Genomic DNA, 14882 nt, shown 5'->3' on the forward strand with positions numbered 1-14882 from the left:
CTGTAAAACTTTCCTCTGACTAGAAATATACAGCTCATCCCAGGGACACATATTTTACATATAAATTCTAGATGTTCACTGACCACAGTCACCAGGTTAAGAACCCTGAATATCAAGGAGAAAAACAAAACGAATACCATTAGATTGCTGAGGCTTGGGTAGCGTTCAAGAAAGCCTGTCGCAAACAGCATTCTAGGTGGACTCACGGAACAACCTGGCTGGCGTCCCTCGTTGTACAGTGCCCCCTGGTGGTGGGCTGTAACTCTGGCATCGGACTCCCGGGCCGGAGTAGGAAGGGCAGGATTCCCTGGGAATGTGCTCCATCCACCCTGGGAGGCTACCCTCAACACTTCACGTGGTCTCCGTCTACCTATTTATCCTTCAGTCACCTTCCCCGAAGCCCATCGCGTTCCTATTAAAATCTCTTTGGAGCAGTGAAGTGTTTCCAAGAACAGCTTTATCAGGGCGCCTGGGTGGCTCAGTCGGTTAAGCGGCTGCCTTCGGCTCAGGTCATGGATCGAGCCCCGTATCGGGCTCCCCGCTCAGCGGGAAGCCTGCTTCTCCCTCTCGCACTTCCCCTGCTTGTGTTCCCTCTCACGCTGTGTCTCTCCTTGTCAAGTAAATAAATGAAATTTAAAAAAAAAAAAAAAACGGTCTTATCAACTGTAGACTGGTAGTTTCAGGAGAAAAAAAAGGTGATCAACAATTCTGCTCCTTATCTTTCACAAACTGGAAATATGACATTGATTATGGGTGTCACAGACATCTCATTATGTTAATAATTATTACATTCCCAAAGATTTCAGGACTGCTTTAATTAAAGGGGCCAGCTTACGCATGTTTTTGCTTATGTTTTAAAATGTACTTCGTGTGTTCACACTGTTGTGTTATGTTATATCCCCAAATTATAAAAAGTCATTAATGGTTCAAAAGTGCTTTATGGAGTCATAAAAGTAGCAATGACGATAGTAATATAAATCTGACAACTCAGAACAATGTCATCTGTACACGGTTAGCAGGAATTCAGTGGGAATATAATATGTCTGTATGTACTGAGACAAAGGAAAATGTAAGAGTGATTATTTTGCACAACAAGCAAAAAAGAAACTGCGGATAGGAGCTGCCACAAAGATTACCTGGAAACTCGGGTTTCTTGACCATTCACCCCTTGTCCCCAGTGCATTATCAGCTGTGAAATGTCAAATCATGGCTCAAAGTCATCAAAACCTGCTTATGAGTCACAGGCAGAGCCTATTGATTTTTTTTCAAAATAAGCACAAAATATTTTTTAAAAGAAACCATTAGTGCAAAAGAAGAAGACAAAAAAAAAAAAAAAAGCACTTCCCAGAATAAAAATTTACTGGAAATAGAGCACATCACTCCAAGTTGTCCTCACTCCTCTGAGCAAATCAGGTACAAGTCACACAGCAAGAGATGTGTGAAGAGAGATGACCCAGTTGTGAAGTTAATGACCTAAATACTTAGAAAGCAGCTTTATCAAATGCCGTGGTTGGATATCACATAGCTGGCAGATGAGGTGCTACAAGGACTATGAAATAGCTGTGGGCGTGAGGACCACATACACGATGGCAAAACAGTCAACGAAGTTTTGTTCTCCTTATCTCTAAAATTCCCGACTACGGGAGAAAAATATTTTGTGCTATTAGAGATTATTTTGTGAATGAAAGGAACACATTGGCATCAGCACAGATGGAGAACTGGCTTTGGGAGCAAGAAGGCAGGCGGTTGAAGTTGTAATAAAAGAAGTTTGCCAGGTACATGGGTGGCTCAGTGGGTTAAGTGTCTGCCTTTGGCCGAGGTCACGATCCCAGGGTCTTGGGATCAAGCCCCACATCAGGTTCCCTGCCATCTTCTCCCTCTCCCTCTACTCTTCCCCCTGCTTGTGCTCTCTTGCTCTGTCAAATAAATAAATAAAATCTTTAATAAAAAAAGTCTACCTCTTTGTGGTTCAGTTTTTTCCCTCTAAAAATTGGAAATGATGATGACACTAATAACGATAACAATACCTATTTCATACAGTTGGGGTAAGGATTAGTGAAGAAATACATACGAAGTGCCGAGGACAACGTCTGGCAGACGGCAAGGACTCAGTGAAGATTATTATTGCGAGCATCGTATGAACGGCAGTTCACAGAGAACCACCGAGAGCTTCGATATGCCTCCTGAATCCAAGTTAGTGTTGAAGGAAATAGAAACATTTCACCGTGATTCAGATTGCAGTCACCAAGGATGGATTCCTTCCAATGTGTTCAGGTAGAAATAAACAGCATATAGAAGAAACTGCTTCCTCCTCCCAACACCTGGAAAGTTCTCTGACTCTAGAGGGCAAAGGTGCTCACATGAATTTGTTCTGTTCTATTTTAACATTTTTATTGAGATGTAACTCACATAACATAAAATTCACCATTTTCAAGCGTATGCTCCAGAAATTTTTGTATATTTACTATATTGTGCAACCATCGCTAACTCCAAAACATCTCTATCACCCCAAAAAGAAACCCCACCCCTATTAGCAGTTAGTCCAAATTCCTTCCCTCCCCCATCCCCTGGTACGTGCTAATCTACGTTCTGCCTCTATGGATTTGCCTACTCTGGACATTTTATATCAATGGAATCATACAGTATTTGGTCTTTTGGGGTTGGCTTCTTTCACTTATCACACTGCTTTCAAGGTTCTCCCGTGTTGTAGCAAGTATCGGTACTTCGTTCCTTTTTATGGCTGAATAATATTCCATGATACGGCTATATCACATTTTGTTTATCTATTAATTGCTTGATGAACATTGTGTTGGTTCTACTCTTTGGCTATTGTGAGTAATGCTTCTGTGAACATTCACGTACAAGTTTTTCTGTGAACGTGTTATCAGTTCTTTTAGGCATATACCTAGGAATAGAATCGCTGGGTCATATGAGAATTCTATAACCTTTTGAGGAATTGCCAAACTGTTTTCCACAGCCGCTGAACCAGTTTATATTTTCAAGAGCAGTGTAAGAGGGTTCCAATTCCTCTACCTTCTCATCAACACTTGTTATTTTCCTTTTTGTTATTATTATTTTAACTATTCTAGTGGGTGTGAAGTGCTATCTCACTGGTTTTGATTTGCATTTCTCTAATAATTAATGATGTTGAGTGTTTCTCCATGCTTTTATTGGCCACTTATTGTATCTTTGGAGAAATGCCTATTCAAATCCTTTGCCCATTTTTTAATTGGGTTGTCTTTTTACTGTTGAGTTGTAAGAGTTCTTTATATATTCTGGATACTAGACCCTTATCAGGTATATGATTTGCAAATATTTCCCTCATTCTGTGTGTAGTCTTTTCACTTTCTTGTTAGTGTCCTTTGACCCACAAAAGTTCTTAATTTTGATAAAGTCCCATTTATTTATTTTTTCTTTGTGCTTTTGGTGTGCTATCTAAGAAACCATTGCCTAATCTGAAACCACACAGTTTCACCTGTGTTTCCTTCTAAAAGTTTTCTACTTTCAGTTCTTTTATTTAGATCTTTGATCCATTTTGAGTTAAGATTTGTGTATGGTATGAGATAGAAGTCCAAATTCATTCTTTTGCATGTGGATATTCACTTATCCCAGCATTATTTGTTGAAAAAGTTTTGTCCCCATTGAATGGTCTTGGCACCTTTGTCAAAAATCAATTAGCCATAAGTGTATGAGTTTGTTTCTGGACTCTTAATTCTACTCCATTGGTCTATGTGTCTATCCTTACAACAGGACCACACTGTCATGATAACTGTAGCTTTGTAGTAAGTTTTGAGATTAGGAACTGTGAGTCTTTCAACTTTTTTCTTTTTCAAGATTTTTTGGTTATTCTTGGTCCCTTGCAACTCTATATGAAATTTAGGATCAGCTTACCCACTTCTGGGGGGATTAAAAAAAGCAGTTTTGACAGGGATGACATTGAATCTGGAGATCAATTTGGCAAGTATTACCATCTTAACCATATCAAATTTTCCAGACAATGAACACAGATGTTCTTAGATTTATATTACATAGACCATCTTTAATTTCTTTTAACAGTGTTTCAGAGTGTACAAGTCTTGTACTTTTTTGGTTAAATTTATCCCTAAGTATTTTTATTATGTTTGATGCTATTATAAATGAAATTGTTTTAATTTCACTTTCATTTTTTTTAAAGATTTTATTTACTTATTTGACAGAGAGAGACAGCTAGAGCAGGAACACAAGCAGAGGGGAGTGGGAGAGGGAGAAGGAGGCTTCCCGCCGAGCAGGGAGTCCGATGCGGGGCTCAATCACAGGACTATGGGATCATGACCTGAGCCGAAGGCAGACGCTTAAAGACTGAGCCACCCAGGTGCCCCTTAATTTCACTTTCAGATTGTTCATTGTTAGTGTATTGAAACGCAACTGGTTTTTGTATATTGATCTTGTATCCCGCAACTTTGCTGAAATTATTTATTAGCTCTAATTCGTGTTTTTGTAAATTCTTTAGGGTCTTCTCTATACAAGATCATGTCATCTGCTAATAAAGATAGTTTACTGCTTCCTTTTCATTACATGAGTTTTTGAAAGGCAAGGTGACACTTCATAACATTGATAATGCCAACAAAGAACATTTCTCCAATTGCAAATGGTCTACTCACATAATGTAGTTTAGTGATATGTCAGAACCTATTCACTCAGAAAGTCAATTATCACATGGTTTCCCTTATTTGTGGAACATAAGGAATAGCGTGGAGGACATTAGGAGAAGGAAGGGAAAAATGAAGGGGGGGAATCGGAGGGAGAGATGGACCATGAGAGACTATGGACTCTGAGAGACAAACTGAGGGTCTAGAGAGGAGGGTGTGGGGGGATGGGTTAGCCCGGTGATGGGTATTAAGGAGGGCACGTACTGCATGGAGCACTGGGTGTTATATGAAAACAATGAATCATGGAACACTACATCAAAAGCTAATGATGTAATGTATGGTGACTAACATAACATAATAAAATTAAATTAAATTAAAAAAATAACCTATCACTCAGGACCAAAATTTCACAATTTTAGTGTTGGGGAAACAATATCAGGATGTCTCAAAACTAGAACTCTGACACGGTGGCAGCATCAAAGCTTTACTATTTCCCAACATTTGATTTATTTGAGAAAGAAATAAAAAAAATATACTATTGGATATATTTAAAACCACTTTGATAAAATGGAAAGGTTTATGTTATGTATTTTACCACACACACACACAGAAACTCTTGAAATTCTACAACATAACAAGAAGTGCTTTCCAGTGCTGAACAAAGCCAAGGATTGGAAAAGGAATCGATTTGCCCCCAACTCCTAGGTTAAAACGGTCAATATTCCAAATTTTGTGCATAATGTGCTTACAGACCTAGGTCGGGGTAGTCTTGCAAACCATTTCCACTGACAATGCTCTCCACAGTCCTGAATCCAAGTTTAATCTGCTTACCCAGGACTGTCTGATGAAGCACTTGATGCCATTCCTTCAATTTTCCTAACTTAGTAGAAATGGTTAAAAAAAAAAAACAAAAACCCTACTGGATATGGGATCTAAGCTATGGCTCAAACTCTCTGACATCAAGCTGAATATAAATACTTTAGTGAAGATTACAAATATATCTTTCTCACTGACTTAAATCAAAGCCATTGAGGCGCCTTGGTGGCTCAGTGGGTGAAGCAACTGCCTTCGACTCAGGTCCTGATCCAGGGGTCCTGGGATCGAGTCTTGTGTTGGGCTCCCTGCTTAGCGGCGAGTCTATTTCTCCCTCCCCCTCTGTCCCTACCCCTGCTTGCACTCTCTCGCTCGCTCGCTCTCTCTCAAATAAATAAATAATTTTTAAAAAGCCACTGATGTGGGCGCCTGGGTGGCTCAGTCAGTTAAGCGTCTGCCTTCGGCTCGGGTCATGGTCCCAGGGTCCTGGGATCGAGTCCCGCATCGGGCTCCCCCTACTCTGCGGGGATCCTGTTTCTCCCTCTCCCTCTGCTGCTCCCCCTGCTTGTGCTCTCTGTCAAATAAATGAAATCTTAAAAAAAAGCCATTGATGTTACTTCTTAAATGTTTCACTACACTATTCCAAATTTTGTGACAATTTTTGAAATGTAACAAAAATTTAGGTACTTCGTGTATACCAGACATCCATTAAAATGGTCTATGGTTGCCAAAGTTTGAGAAATGATGATTTCGTAAAAAGAACATTGGATTGGGAGCCAGGAAGGCCAGATTTTAGCCCTGGATTTGACCTTGGCTATGTTAATTAACTTCTATCAGCCCCATTTTAGAACAGACTGGTATTTTTTGTCCTGGCTTCCTCCCAGGGCTTCTGTGAAAAGCAAATGATACAGTAGATACACAAGTGCTTTGTAACCTGTAAGACTGTGCAAATGGATGAGAGGAGATAATCTTTTAAAATCTATATTTTGGCTTCCCCTTCTTTTGGTTCCTTTGTGTACATCCCCACCACTTGTCGAATAGACCATTCCTCCTGGCTTTGCATTTGTAAATTTGGCCTATAATAGGGCACAAACCCTGTTTGGCCCTGGTGAAAAATGTTGCCAGGTCTCCCAAATCCTACTCTGACTCCTCTGTGTCCCACGGTTCCCTGTCTCTCCGTTTCCCGGGGTCCTCCCATAAGTACTTGGAGAGGGTGGAGGCTGCGGGGTTCTCAGTCACACACTGCATATACCCCCGAGTCCTGATGACAGCTCCATACCCCAGCTTCTTTCATCCTCTCCCAAGGAAACTCACACCTGAGATTCTGTAGACAAAGACATTCTCCCACCAACCACCTCTGCTATATCCTGGACCGCTCTGCTGTCCTTGTCCCTTGTGCTGAGCCAGACAAGGGAGAGAATAGCCCCATCTGCAAACCCCACCCTCCAGGACTGGATTTATGCTTTATTGTTGGTGGCAACCATGGAAACCACTGTGAGTCAGAGGATAATAAACAGGATTCTTTACTAACAGAAGTTGCCTGGGGCAACCCTGGGAAGGCAGGGCCCTGGATTTCTTAGTTTGGCCTCTGAGAACCTCCAAGAACAGCAGAGGTCCCAACTCGGCTAACAAGCACAGGTAAATCATTTGCCATTCTTCTAGAGTTCCTTCTCAAGACCCCCAATATCCCCTTGGACTTTGAGTTTCCTTCCATTCCTCAAACTCACTATGCTGTCTCTTGACTTTCCTACCTGAGCTTCCTGCTCCCAGAAACTCTCTTATTCTTTTTACTCAGAAAACACCTATTCGTCCTTTACATATCAGGCCCCTTAAATGTCCAGGGCCTTCCCCACCCCTGGAAGTGTCAGAACCCCAGAAAACATGGAATCGTGTTTCTCTCTCATTTGAGTAAAATCTGGAGATACAGGATGCTCTTCATGGAGTCCTCGCGGCCCCAGGCTCCTTCCCACTCTGCCAGCCAGCCCTACAGGTGAGTCCCTCAGCCTCGTGATCCAGGATGGCAGTATCTGCTCCAGACAGCAGGATGGAGACAGGAACAAGTAAAAACGGGACCAAGGGCTTATGCTGGCTGAGGTGTATAACAGGTCCTTAAATCTGCCAGCAAGTACTCAGCACCATTGGAAGGCAACTGATTTCTACCAGCTCACATTTCCTGTCACCTCCTTCCTAAGACATTCCTGCCTGCAGTCAAGGCAGCTGCCAATTCTCTTGTCCCACCAGCCTACTGGCATGCGCCACTGTTCTGCCACTGTATAAAAGACAGGTAGACCTCTTATCAACAGTGTGCAAGATCAGGGTCGTGGGAACTGTCGCCCCACCACCAAGGGCAGCCTATGGGGTGCACTGTAGAGAATGTCAAAACAGTGATCCGCCAAAAGCCGGCTGCTCTTTATTATCACCTCAACCAGCAATTCTATTTATTTATTTGACAGAGAGATAGAGGGCACAAGTAGGCAGAGCGGCGGGCAGAGGGTGAGGGAGAAGCAGGCTCTTGCTGAGCAGGGAGCCCGACGTGGGGCTCGATCCCAGGACCTGGGATCATGACCTGAGCCGAAGGCAGACGCTTAACTGACTGAGCCACCCAGGCGCCCTCAACCAGCAATTCTAAACAACATCAGTGATAAAACTATTCCTTTCCTGAAAATATATTTTGTTGGTCTAAGTTTTAAATCTAAACTAATGCTGTGGTTTCCGCTGGCTTTCCACAATAGGTATTAGCAAATTAGCATTTTTTATAATGTGTTTTCAGGATACATTATATTCTACAGAGAATTTCACTTCTGGAATTTCCAATGATATAGCAGGCCCTCAACTCCCGACTCAGCCAAGTGTGCCCCTTTCCAATTACAAGGCCCCTTCATGCTAGGTCAGTGCATCCATCTGGGCAAACTACTTACCTCTGCGTTTAAACAGGAGATTCAAAGGAAGGGATGACAGCAGTGAGGACGTAAAGACAAAAAAAGTAAATTGAATTATTTTACCTCTGTCTGCTTGGACTTTTTGTTTGTGTTTAAAATTTAAAATAGTGAAAAAGAGGATAGATTCCAAGTGGGACTATTTTTGTTTAATAAGAGTAAGCATGAGGGGCGCCTGGGTGGCTCAGTCGTTGAGCGTCAGCCTTCTCCTCAGGTCAGGATCCCAGGGTCCTGGGATCGAGCCCCGCATCCGGCTCCCTGCTCCGCAGGAAGCCTGCTTCTCCCTCTCCTGCTCCCCCTGCTTGTGTTCCCTCTCTCGTTGTGTCTCTCTCTGTCGAATACATAAATAAAATCTTTAAAAAAAAAAAGAGTAAGCATGAAATGAAATCATTTCATTTCACGATTACTACAGAAAATAATTTTGTCTAAAAGAAAAGAAAGGTGTTAAAAAAAAATAATCCACGCTGGGGCGCCTGGGTGGCTCAGCCGTTAAGCGTCTGCCTTCAGCTCAGGTCATGATCCCAGGGTCCTCGGATCAGATCGAGTCCCCACATTGGGCCCCCTGCTCAGCGGGGAGCCTGCTTCTCCCTCCCCCCCCCGCCTCTGCCCCTGCTCATGCACTTTTTCTGTCAAATGAATAAATAAAATCTTAAGAAAAAAAAAGTTATAATGCTTAGAGTGAAAAAGCTTGGTGGCCCCAAACAAAGAAAACACCAAAATATGGTTTTCAGTGAATCCCCTTATAACCAAATCAGCACAAACCTATGATAGGTCTTCATATCTTCTCTGTCATGTATATATTTTTGTTACAGGCACACTGCGAAATTAACAGGAAGATATCACAGCCCATGTGGAAGCTGTGGATTCAGTTATAGCTTAGTGCAGGGCAGCCGGATGGCAGTATTAATTTCCAAGTGCCGCAAGTTGTCCCAGACTGGCGGGAGGGAGAACCCCTTAGCACAAAGCAATGAAATACTAAAGGTATCTTATATCATACAGGTGACAAACTCATAGCAGAGCTCCATGCCCGATCTAACCCTCTTAAAACTATTCATGATTCCAGTTCCAGTTCCAGCTGAGAGCCAGGCCACCCGGCTGTGCCCCCGGCAGTGCCACACAGGCAGCCAGGCCTGGAGTTCCTCCCCGGGCACCCCCAGGGGCCAGCAGGGTGCCTGGCTGGCTCAGTCTGTAGAGCCTGCGACTCTTGATCTCAGGGTTGAGTTCCAGCCCCATGTTGGGTGTAGAGATTACTTAAAAATCTATTTGTGGGGTGCCTGAGTGGCTCAGCCAGTTGGGTGCCCAACTCTTGATTTCCACTGAGATCAGGATCTCTCAGGGTCCTGGGGTTGAGCCCCACCTTGGAACAGGCCCCGCGCTCGAGCGGGGAGTCCGCTTGAGGATTCTCTCCTTCTCCCTCTGCCCCTTTTCTCTCTCTCTCTCAAATAAATAAATCTTTTTTTTTTTTTTAATCTATGCGTGGGTGCCGGCGTGGCTCAGTCAGTTAAGTGTCTGCCTTTGGCTCAGGTATGATCCCAGAGTCCTGGGATCAAGTCCTGCATCAGGCTCCCTGCTTGGTGAGGAGTCGGCTTCTCCCTCTACCCCTCTGCCCTGCTTGTGCTCACGCTCTCTCTCTCTCTCTCCTGCGCTCTCTCTCTCTCAAATAAATAAATAAAATCTTTTTTTAAAAAAATCTATTCATGATTCCTAAAAAGGATCTGGACAGTGCTGACCTGCTGCAAAGCGCACTCCGCGCCTTCACCGTGCAGCCTGCAGTTAGATAGAGTGCGGCCAGCCAGCGCCCTCAGCCATCCGGTCTGGGTCTGTTCTCCTTTGCACATTTGCATGACTTCAAGGAGGAGGAAGTGAAAAGTTTCACATTTACTTTCAACAGATGAACACAACATCTTTAAATAAAAAGAACATATATCAAAGGCACTTCAATGTTTCATATTTTTGTAAACATTTATTGACTTGTAGAAAACATTCTCATTAACTTTTGCCCCCAAATTATTGGATGATGGAAACATCATGGTCTTTTCTTTTCTTTTTTTAATTTGGGTATGAGTATCCTGCTTGCTGTCAATTATCAATCGCTTCTCGGCTCGTTTGTTTATTCCGACCATGTTTCTACTAAATTAATTTAATATCATCTGTGATGTGCTCTCCTGTAAATAATGCATTCAACAACAATCATTAATACATCTTTTGTAAGCCTCCAATTTACTGGTAATCCATATTTTCTTGTTAATTTGCTCTGAATCTTAATTATTTTAGCAATAAATAATTATGTGTCCATTGATGCATTCTATTTACATCATACACAATATATCAGGTAAAGTTCTAAGGACCTTATAATATTAACTCATTAGGTCCTCATCATAACCCTCTGAGATAGATATTATGAAGAGATTGAGGTGCAGAGAGGGTAAATAACTTGCCCAAGGCCAAACAGCTAATAAGTGGCAGAACCAGGCTTCCAGTCCAGGCTACCTACTCCATTCATAAGCTAAACAACTGCACTCTGCTGCCTCTCTCAAAAAATTTAGGTCGGGTGAAGCTCTGTCCATCTCACTGGGGAAGTACAATCCCAATAAACTTTTAAGTTCAATATGAATCTGACATATTTCTGTTTTGATCAATTTTATACTAATCACTCTAATGAAGTTGTAGGGTATGGGAGACAGCAAACAGGGCAAAATATTGCTAACTGATGAATCCAAGGAAAGTGTATACAAGCAGTCATTGCATTATTTCACAACTTTTAAAAAATGTTGTAAAATTTTTTAAATCAGTTACAATAAAAGTGAATCCTTTTTTGATGTTAATATTAATAATACACTAAAAGTTGCATTTAAAACTGGAAGGAAAAATTTTAGATCTAAAAAACATGCAAGGATGTAAATCGTTTCCCAAAATTCTTTTAGTCGTGGTAACAAGTAAAGTTTGAAGACAACAGTCTTAATAAGGAACATTTCAGGAAATGGCCATGTGATTCTTTTGCTTTCAGCCCATTGGCTAGAACTCACCACGTGGCCATTGGCTGACCCTCTCACGGGTGAGTTCCGGGAAATTAGAATGTAAGATGAAGATATGAATGGAAGAGGTTTATTGGAAGCACTCCTGGCCTCAGCCCTTGTGGAGGGCAAATGAAGCAGGACTGGGCAGAGGGAGAAGTAGGGAGAAGAAAAGTTGCAAGAAAAACTTTAACTGACCCCCACAGGCAGCTCCGGAGCTGGCATGGCCCTGCAGAGTTGTCCCAGATTGGAACAAGGGGGCCAGAACTTTATACTTCCAGGTCAGCCAGTCATTGGATGTAGGCTATCCCAGAAGAGGGGGCAGACACTTGAGTAAGGCAGCTCTTCAGCTGAAGCAATCCATGGAAGGGGAAACAGCTGCAAGCTGTCAACAATGTCTCCTGCATCCCCATTTTACAGATAAGGAAGTGGAAGTAACTGGAGATTAAATAGCTTACCCAGGGGCGCCTGGGTGGCTCAGTGCATTAAGCATCTGCCTTTGACTGGGGTCATGATCCCAGGGTCCTGGGATGGAGTCCCACATGGGGCTCCCTGCTCAGTGGGGAGCCTGCTTCTCCGCCTCTGCCACTCCCCCTGCTTGTGCTCTCTCGCTCTCTCTCTCCCGCTCTCTCTCAAATAAATAAATTAAATCTGTGAATAGCTTGCCCAAGGTCACGGAGCTGGTAAACAGTTGTATCGGTTCTCTACTGCCACATTAATGGTGCATAACAAACATCCACAAAACCTCTAATAACAGGCTAATAAGTAATTAGGTTTGTGCGTGAGTCTCTCAGTCGGCTAGGAGGTTCTGCTGATTTGGGCCAGGCCAGGCTCACTTCAGCTGGGCTCACTCATGCATTTGTGGCCCTGGGCCATGTCCTCTGACTGGCCTCAGCTGGGATGACTTGGCTGTCCTCCTCGTGGTCTCTCGTCCTAGTAGGCTACCTTGGGCTTATTGTCATGATGGTGGGAAGGTTCCCAGAGAGGATGAAAGTGCCCAAAGCCTTTGGAGGCCTGAGACCGGGACTAGTACGTCGTCACTTCTGACACTCTATTGGCCAAAGCAAATCACCAGGCCAAGCCCAGAGAGCCGCAGAGGCATGAAAACCCAGGAATGGTCCGCCACAGTGAGGCAGCAAAGTTCAGATACCTCCCTTGACCATTATTTCCCAGCCACCTCCTATCAAATCTTTTGTAGTCTCCATTTCAAGTTCTGTCATTTCACAAGCACAGCACCTTGGCAGGCACTCTGGAGAGACAAGGTCCAACTTTCAAGGAGCCTACAGCCTAGTTAAGGAGATGAGACACCACCGTGGAAGGCTTGGTGACAAGAAAGGCAAGACAAATGGTAGAGGGACAAAAGCAACGGGAACCAAAGGTAGGAAAGGCCGCTCTGGACTGGGGAAGTGGGGAAGGTCGGACGGGGGTTCGTTTGGGTCTCGCACAATGTTCAGCATTGAGTCAGATGGTGAGTGAGGAGGAACAGATCACTCCACGTCCTCCTCTCTCCCCCAGGGACTGAAGGAGGGGGGAACAAAAGAGATGGAATGGGGGGCCCAGGAAGAAAGTTAACTTTTTAATCCCCTCTCCAATGTGTCCTCAGATCATTAGGGTTTCCTTCCACATCCCTTGGATATGCATTCTGCGCCCAGCATGCCAAGGCCAAGCCTCTTCAATTCGTATATGGGTTTACTACTCCCTTTAGAGAATGGTAGGCTCTGAAAAATCTTTGGTTTTACTGAGCAGAAGGGTGGACAGAGCTGCAGAAGGGAAGATGAGAATGGGTGGCTTTGAAAAGGGAATGAGTGGAGCTAGGGAGGGAAGGACCAGGCAGAGGGGTTAGAAGGAGACAGAAGAGAGGATGGGAGAGGTTTGAAAAGAGGCTATGAGGAGGGATCTTTTGGGGACAGGGAATGATGTGCAAAAAGGCTGCTTTTTAGGAAATGTTGCTGTGTGGTAAGCTGCAAGACCCTGTGCTCCAGGTCAACAGCCTTTAGCAAAGACCATTGTTACTTTTCAAGGCTTCAGGAGCTAGATTTCTGTTTCTTTGAATGCTGAGATGACCTTGAGGGTTAAAACAAGCCCTTTGGTGTTCCTTGGTTTTCTTGCCATATGGCAGGCTACACACAGCAACCCATTTATTTTCCCATAGGATAGTAGTAAAAGGTGCAGGCTTTGGAGTGAGACAAATGTGAGTTCAAATCCTGTTTTTTCTTCCTGTTGACTCAGTCATCTGAAGCATATTATATAACCACTCTGAGCCTATTTCTTCGCTTGTTCTAGGAGGGTAATACCTAACTCAGAGCTTTTGTGAGGATTAAATGAAATGAAACATGTCAAGTGCTTAATTATGCCTGCACATAGTAACTGCTTTATTAAAATTTTAGTGTGATTATCATAATGATCCTAAAATTTAATATTATTATCCTCATTTTACATATAAGGATGGAGACATAGAGAAGTCAAGTCCTCTTGCCCCAGAAGCCCTTGAGAAGGCCTTGTCTTTGAACAAAGACACTGACACAGAACAAGGAGCAGGAAGAAATGGGTAAGGCCATGACTGAAGGATATTTAGGCAGATAGAAAGGATTAAGGCAAAAATAGGGTGCAGACCAGTGTAAAATGGAAGTAAGGTCAGAGGAAGACATCTGTCCTAAACGCTCACAGAGGTTTCCTGTTTGGAGGCCAGTGGTTGGACCAACTCCCAGCTCTAAAGCCTTGTTAGATGTGGGGATAGGAGCCCGGCTGTTCCACATGCTGGCTTTGTGACCTTAGCCGAGTTACTTTACCTCCAAGACTCAGCTTTGCATCTATCAGATGGGATGATACTAGTCATACCTGTTTTCATTGGGTCGTAGCAAGAGAATGTTGATTAATCTACACGGGGCATCCAGCACAGTGCCTGGCGCACAGACCTAGGGGCCTCAGACCTGGGTGCCTGTCCACATGAACCCAAACTGAGAACCAGGGTCTCTGAAGGATGGTCTCTAAAATGACCCAAATTGTGGTTCAGTGATCTGAAAAGGGGTTCATGCTACAGAGAAGGACAGTTCCGGGCATATGAGGAAATTATCTTAAGTTTGAGCTGGAGGTATTTGGGTCAGAGATGAGAAAGAACTTCCTGAAAATCAAGGTTGTCAAATTAAATTAGAAATAATGATTTAGGACTGTGGTGCTGGCATCCACCCAAAGAATAAAATATCTGCCCATCTTCCTGGACTGGGCAAGATGTGTCATAATGAGACAGGACGAGATAGTCATCCATTCTGGGCAAATGAGCCTTAAAATACATGTGCCATGAGCAAGGGCTGGCTGCAATCCTGGACTAAGTAACGAGGGCCACAGTGCTAGAAGTTGACCATGGCAGGGAGCCAAGATGTTCTAACTTGGAGAACATTTGCAAAGACCAACTGGAGCCTTAAACTTCACAATTACAAGTACTTTGGAGTTAACCTCGGGCTGAAGAGATGGAGACCCATTGTCAGGACAGA

This window comes from Eumetopias jubatus, unplaced genomic scaffold (assembly GCF_037043125.1).
Source record: "Eumetopias jubatus isolate StellerSeaLion01/CBP00866 unplaced genomic scaffold, mEumJub1_p1.0 scaffold_8, whole genome shotgun sequence".
Lineage (NCBI taxonomy): Eukaryota > Metazoa > Chordata > Mammalia > Carnivora > Otariidae > Eumetopias > Eumetopias jubatus.